Source organism: Oncorhynchus clarkii, chromosome 18 (assembly GCF_045791955.1).
Source record: "Oncorhynchus clarkii lewisi isolate Uvic-CL-2024 chromosome 18, UVic_Ocla_1.0, whole genome shotgun sequence".
Taxonomy (NCBI): Eukaryota; Metazoa; Chordata; class Actinopteri; order Salmoniformes; family Salmonidae; genus Oncorhynchus; species Oncorhynchus clarkii.
The window spans coordinates 44,371,634-44,379,707 of NC_092164.1; positions in this window are offsets into that span (position 1 = coordinate 44,371,634).

The window sequence follows — 8,074 nt, forward strand, 5'->3', positions numbered from 1 at the left end:
TATATCAATACCATAGGACCCATCTGCGTCACAAGGCTGTAATTGCTTAATGTGTTTGATGGATGAAGAAACAAAGCAAACCCGGATAATGATTACGTCACTAATGAGGGTCGGAAGGATGGACCTCTGTAGACGAACAGCCTGGTAACCGATGAGGGTTGACACAGGGCAGGTGATGACACAGGCCTCTTTACACGGATACTGTTATGCCTATTCACCAGCACACCATTGACTGGAATGAACAATTGCCACACTCAGTGGTGACTGGATTGAGTTAGCCTCTCAAGAAATATTACAGTAAATACAAATAGAGAAATAGAGAGTTGGGGCCAGGAGTTTTTCCTGACCCGGTAACTCTGGACACTAGTTATGATGAGGTCTAACTATGAGAGCTTGAGCATTGGTGCCTTTCACTGTAAAGTCCATCAGTCAGCAGCTGACAGGTCCTAGTCCCTCACCTCTAGAGGGAGACAGAGAAGTCCATCCTACTGTTCAGTGATGATTAAAAGGGTTAACTAGCTGTTACCACTATGGCATATCAATGAAATAAAATCCTTTTGTGGTGAAGGATGACTCAGGTTATGATGTAATTCAGCTTCACCTGAAGATGTGAGCCCCAGTGGAATAATTTTACTGATAAAAATGCAAAACTTTGTTGAGGATAGAGTTAATTGGATTTTCTACATTGGGACATCACAAAGTCTCATCTCAAAGAAAACATCCCTCAGAAGTATCCAGCAAGAGATAATGAGTAGTTAGATGAGATCTGGAGGAAATGCCTCCTTTTGTCTAGGCTTGATTCGTAACGTCCCTCAGACATTTAAATGTCTCTGTAACTTTATGATGGTACCAAAATGTCTCACCTTTGGTGGAAAAGATAAAGTTTTAGAGACTGTTCCCTAAAATAAACGTTTTTTTGGGGTTTGCCTGGAGCTAACCTTGTCCCCAGCCTCAAATTGCTGAGAGAAAGCTGACTTGTGGACAAGATTAACCTTGAACTATATGAAATGGGAAGAGATTAAGTTGTGTTAGAAAGAGTTATAGTCTATTGATTGACTGTTAATTACTTATTTTATGTCCTCAGGAGGTTTTCTGAGTGCATATTACAGGTTTACCTTTTCCTACCACCCTGTACAAGAAAGCAACAAATCAGCAGAAACTAGATTACACTAAAATGAGTAAACGTGAATTACATTACAGCACTATTAAACGGTCCCTACGGTTTGTGACATTGATGAATTACGGTGTTTAGAATGTGCAACATCAGCTTGGGAGGAGGTACAACATTAACTCTGGTTCCACTGTCTCTGTCACCACTCCTCCTGTCCAACCAACCCCTTTAGGGAGAATCTACTGACTCCATGAGGCTCGTTGTGAGTTTCTAAACCCATGACTATGTTTACACACTCTCAGGGTTGTGTCGGAGGTTTAGGATGGAGGGATGGAAGAGCATGAAGAGGCAGAGAAGGGAAAGTAAGATGAGGGAAAGCCATGGACAAAGAATAGAAGAGAGGAAGACTCAGTCTGAATGGAATACAGTGGTCCTGTAAGGCTCAGTTGGTAGATCATGGCGCTCAGAACGCCAGGATTGTGGGTTTGATTTCTAGGACCACACATACGTAAAATGTAGGCACCCATGACTGTAAGTCTATTTGGATAAAAGTGTCCGCTACGTGGTATATATCATTATTATTATTATGGTCTGCTTATACAGTATTTGGGCTCAAGAGTGGCGCAGCGATCAAAGGCACAGCATCTCAGCATCTCAGTGCTAGAGGCGTCACTACAGACACCCTGGGAGACCCATAGGGCGGCGCACAATTGGCCCAGCATCTTCCGGGGTTTGGCTGGTGTAGACCGTCATTGTAAATACAAATTTGATCTTAAATAAAGGTAATTTAAATAAAGGTAAAATATAATTTCTTCCTATTTTCACATGTACAAGCGTGTATTAATACACAGGTGTGAATTGTAAATGTGTTTTTTTGCATTTCCCAGAGAGTGGGGTCATGGCCATGGTCTGCCATTATCAACGGCGACCCTGGAGCAATTAGGGTTAAGTGCCTTGCTCTAGGGCACATCGGCAGAATTTTCACCTTGTCGGCTCAGGCATTCGAACAAACAACCTTTCGGTTACTGGCACATCGATCTAACCGTTATGCTACCTAATCATTTATAGTCTGTTGTGAGTCCAAAATGGCACCCTATTCCTAATATAGTGTACTACTTTTGACCAGATGGCCAGTTAAAAGAAGTGCACGATAGCGAATAGGGTGCCATTTAAACCACTGTGTTTCCACTGAGGTTAAACATGCAGTTCTGTTTGTTCTGAACTAATGACTCATAATGATGCTGCTCTCAGTATTAGGTATTGATTAACCAGACTAGGCTGTTCCCAGCCATTACGGATCAATGATACACAGGATGAGGAGAGGTTAAACCTTTAGAATGGTACTACCACAGCAGGCTCTCTTACAATGTCATGCTGGCCAACCACACTGGAAACATCTCCTAATTAGGAATAATCAAGGAAAATATGACGCATTAGCTTGAGGAGATAACGCTAGTGTTCAGGTCACGGGCAAATCATAAAAGCTTGGGTCACTGAACCATCACCCTCGCTTGCTGTTTGGACTAATCCCAGTTAATCCAGATGTTAGATGTTTTCATAGTCTATCCACAAGAGATTATGTTTGGACAAACCATGCCCTCTTTAGTAGTACGTCAAAATATCACTTCTTCAGTTCTGCTCTGTGCAAATGGAGGCACAAACACGATGACCACATTTTCACTGTAATTGTGGTGCTTCTTGACCCATATTAAATTGACACAATCATAATTAGCTCCAGAACAGTGCCGACACGGTCTGGCTATGCATTATAATGTTTAGATTAGTTTGTATTATTGTGTTGCTTTATTCTCTATGTACACATACTGTACACACACACACACATGCGCACGCAAACACACACACACACACACATATGCTGGCTATATTCTGTATACCACCCCTACCTTCTCACAATACAACTGATTGGCTCTGTTACGGTGCGTGAATGAGGACCCAAAAGCGAATTAACTTAAACAGAGCTTCTTTAATTACCAAACATAGGTAGGCTCAGACGGACCGGCAGATTCCGACAGGACAAGACAAGGTTACAGCAAACATGACGACAGTCTGGTTCAGGCATGAAACACAACAAACAAGAATCCGACAAGGACAGGAGCAGAAACAGAGAGAGATATAGGGACCTAATCAGAGGGAAAAAGGGAACAGGTGGGAAAAGGGGTGACGAGGTGGTTAGGAGGAGACAAGGCACAGCTGGGGGAAAGAGGGGGAGAAAAGGTAACCTAACAACGACCAGCAGAGGGAGACAGGGTGAAGGGAAAGGACAGAGACAAGACACAACATGACAGTACATGACAGTACCCCCCCACTCACCGAGCGCCTCCTGGCGCACTCGAGGAGGAAACCTGGCGGCAACGGAGGAAATCCTCGATCAGCGCACGGTCCAGCACGTCCCGAGAGGGAACCCAACTCCTCTCCTCAGGACCGTACCCCTCCCAATCTACGAGGTACTGGTGACCACGGCCCCGAGGACGCATGTCCAAAATTCTACGGACCCTGTAGATGGGTGCGCCCTCGACAAGGATGGGGGGGGGTGGGGGAAGACGAGCGGGGGCGCGAAGGACGGGCTTGATGCAGGAGACATGGAAGACCGGGTGGACGCGACGAAGGTATCGCGGAAGAAGAAGTCGAACTGCGACAGGATTAATGACCCGAGAAATACGGAACGGACCAATGAACCGCGGGGTCAACTTGCGAGAAGCCGTCTTAAGGGGAAGGTTCTGAGTGGAGAGCCAAACTCTCTGACCGCGACAATATCTAGGACTCTTAGTTCTACGCTTATTAGCAGCCCTCACAGTCTGCGTCCTATAACGGCAAAGTGCAGACCTGACCCTCTTCCAGGTGCGCTCGCAACGTTGGACAAAAGCCTGAGCGGAGGGGACGCTGGACTCGGCGAACTGAGATGAGAACAGCGGAGGCTGGTACCCGAGGCTACTCTGAAAAGGAGATAGCCCGGTCGCAGACGAAGGAAGCGAGTTGTGGGCGTATTCTGCCCAGGGGAGCTGTTCTGACCAAGACGCAGGGTTGCGAAAAGAAAGACTGCGTAAGATGCGACCAATAGTCTGATTGGCCCGTTCTGCTTGACCGTTAGACTGGGGGTGAAAGCCGGAAGAGAGACTGACGGAAGCCCCAATCAAACGGAAAAACTCCCTCCAAAATTGAGACGTGAATTGCGGACCTCTGTCCGAAACGACGTCTGACGGAAGGCCATGAATTCTGAAAACATTCTCGATGATGATCTGTGCCGTCTCTTTAGCAGAAGGAAGCTTAGCAAGGGGAATGAAATGAGCCGCCTTAGAGAACCTATCGACAACCGTAAGAATAACAGTCTTCCCCGCTGACGAAGGCAGTCCGGTGACAAAATCTAAGGCGATGTGAGACCACGGTCGAGAGGGAATAGGAAGCGGCCTGAGACGGCCGGCAGGAGGAGAGTTACCGGACTTAGTCTGCGCGCAGACCGAACAAGCAGCCACGAAACGACGCGTGTCATGCTCCCGGGTGGGCCACCAAAAACGCTGGCGAATGGAAGCAAGCGTACCCCGAACGCCAGGGTGGCCGGCTAACTTGGCAGAGTGAGCCCACTGAAGAACGGCCAGACGAGTAGGAACGGGAACGAAAAGAAGGTTCCTAGGACAAGCGCGCGGCGACGGAGTGTGAGTGAGCGCTTGCTTTACCTGCCTCTCAATTCCCCAGACAGTCAACCCGACAACACGCCCCTCAGGGAGAATCCCCTCGGGGTCAGTGGAGGCTACTGAAGAACTGAAGAGACGAGACAAAGCATCAGGCTTGGTGTTCTTAGAGCCCGGACGATAAGAAATCACGAACTCGAAACGAGCGAAAAACAGCGCCCAACGCGCCTGACGCGCATTAAGTCGTTTGGCAGAACGGATGTACTCAAGGTTCCTATGGTCAGTCCAAACGACAAAAGGAACGGTCGCCCCCTCCAACCACTGTCGCCATTCGCCTAGGGCTAACCGGATGGCGAGCAGTTCGCGGTTACCCACATCATAGTTACGTTCCGACGGCGACAGGCGATGAGAAAAATACGCGCATGGGTGGACCTTGTCGTCAGAGAGGGAGCGCTGAGAAAGAATGGCTCCCACGCCCACCTCTGACGCGTCAACCTCGACAACGAACTGTCTAGAGACGTCAGGTGTAACAAGGATAGGAGCGGATGTAAAACGATTCTTGAGGAGATCAAAAGCTCCCTGGGCGGAAACGGACCACTTAAAGCACGTCTTGACAGAAGTAAGGGCTGTGAGAGGAGCTGCCACCTGACCGAAATTACGGATGAAACGACGATAGAAGTTCGCGAAGCCGAGAAAGCGCTGCAGCTCGACGCGTGACTTAGGGACGGGCCAATCAATGACAGCTTGGACCTTAGCGGGATCCATCTTAATGCCTTCAGCGGAAATAACAGAACCGAGAAATGTGACGGAGGAGGCATGAAAAGTGCACTTCTCAGCCTTCACAAAAAGACAATTCTCTAAAAGGCGCTGGAGGACACGTCGAACGTGCTGAACATGAATCTGGAGTGACGGTGAAAAAATCAGGATATCGTCAAGGTAAACGAAAACAAAGATGTTCAGCATGTCTCTCAGGACATCATTGACTAATGCCTGAAAGACAGCTGGAGCGTTAGCGAGGCCGAAAGGAAGAACCCGGTATTCAAAGTGCCCTAACGGAGTGTTAAACGCCGTCTTCCACTCGTCCCCCTCCCTGATGCGCACGAGATGGTAAGCGTTACGAAGGTCCAACTTAGTGAAAAACCTGGCTCCCTGCAGGATCTCGAAGGCTGAAGACATAAGAGGAAGCGGATAACGATTCTTCACTGTTATGTCATTCAGCCCTCGATAATCTATGCAGGGGCGCAGAGACCCGTCCTTCTTCTTGACAAAAAAAAACCCCGCTCCGGCGGGAGAGGAGGAGGGGACTATGGTACCGGCGTCAAGAGCTACAGACAAATAATCTTCGAGAGCCTTACGTTCGGGAGCCGACAGAGAGTATAGTCTACCCCGGGGGGGGGTGGTTCCCGGAAGGAGATCAATACTACAATCATACGACCGGTGTGGAGGAAGAGAGGTGGCCCTGGACCGACTGAACACCGTGCGCAGATCGTGATATTCCTCCGGCACCCCTGTCAAATCACCAGGCTCCTCCTGTGAAGAAGAGACAGAGGAAACAGGAGGGATAGCAGACATTAAACATTTCACATGACAAGAGACGTTCCAGGAGAGGATAGAATTACTAGACCAATTAATGGAAGGATTATGACAAACTAGCCAGGGATGGCCCAAAACAACAGGTGTAAAAGGTGAACGAAAAATTAAAAAAGAAATGGTTTCACTATGATTACCAGAAACAGTGAGGGTTAAAGGTAGCGTCTCACGCTGAATCCTGGGGAGAGGACTACCATCCAGGGCGAACAAGGCCGTGGGCTCCTTTAACTGTCTGAGAGGAATGTCATGTTCCCGAGCCCAGGTCTCGTCCATAAAACAGCCCTCCGCCCCAGAGTCTATTAAGGCACTGCAGGAAGCTGACGAACCGGTCCAGCGTAGATGGACCGACAAGGTAGTGCAGGATCTTGAAGGAGAGACAGGAGTAGTAGCGCTCACCAGTAGCCCTCCGCTTACTGATGAGCTCTGGCCTTTTACTGGACATGAAGTGACAAAATGACCAGCGGAACCGCAATAGAGACAGAGGCGGTTGGTGATTCTCCGTTCCCTCTCCTTAGTCGAGATGCGGATACCTCCCAGCTGCATGGGCTCAGCACCCGAGCCGGCAGAGGAAGATGGTAGTGATGCGGAGAGGGGGGCAACGGAGAACGCGAGCTCCTTTCCACGAGCTCGGTGACGAAGATCAACCCGTCGCTCAATGCGAATAGCGAGTTCAATCAAGGAATCCACGCTGGAAGGAACCTCCCGGGAGAGAATCTCATCCTTTACCTCTGCGCGGAGACCCTCCAGAAAACGAGCGAGCAAAGCCGGCTCGTTCCAGCCACTGGAGGCAGCAAGAGTGCGAAACTCAATAGAGTAGTCTGTTATGGATCGATTACCTTGACATAGGGAAGACAGGGCCCTGGAAGCCTCCTCCCCAAAAACAGATCGATCAAAAACCCGTATCATCTCCTCCTTAAAGTCCTGATACTGGTTAGTACACTCAGCCCTTGCCTCCCAGATTGCCGTGCCCCACTCACGAGCCCGTCCAATAAGGAGAGATATGACGTAGGCGACACGAGCAGTGCTCCTGGAGAAAGTGTAGGGCTGGAGAGAAAACACAATATCACACTGGGTGAGGAACGAGCGGCATTCAGTGGGCTCCCCAGAGTAACACGGCGGGTTATTGATCCTGGGCTCCGGAGATTCGAAAGCCCTGGAAGTGGCCGGTGGATCGAGGCGGAGATGGTGAACCTGTTCTGTGAGGTTGGAGACTTGGGTGGCCAGGGTCTCAACGGCATGCCGAGCAGCAGACAATTCCTGCTTGTGTCTGCCTAGCATCGCTCCCTGGATCTCGACGGCTGAGTGGAGAGGATCCGAAGTCGCTGGGTCCATTCTTGGTCGGATTCTTCTGTTACGGTGCGTGAATGAGGACCCAAAAGCGAATTAACTTAAACAGAGCTTCTTTAATTACCAAACATAGGTAGGCTCAGACGGACCGGCAGATTCCGACAGGACAAGACAAGGTTACAGCAAACATGACGACAGTCTGGTTCAGGCATGAAACACAACAAACAAGAATCCGACAAGGACAGGAGCAGAAACAGAGAGAGATATAGGGACCTAATCAGAGGGAAAAAGGGAACAGGTGGGAAAAGGGGTGACGAGGTGGTTAGGAGGAGACAAGGCACAGCTGGGGGAAAGAGGGGGAGAAAAGGTAACCTAACAACGACCAGCAGAGGGAGACAGGGTGAAGGGAAAGGACAGAGACAAGACACAACATGACAGT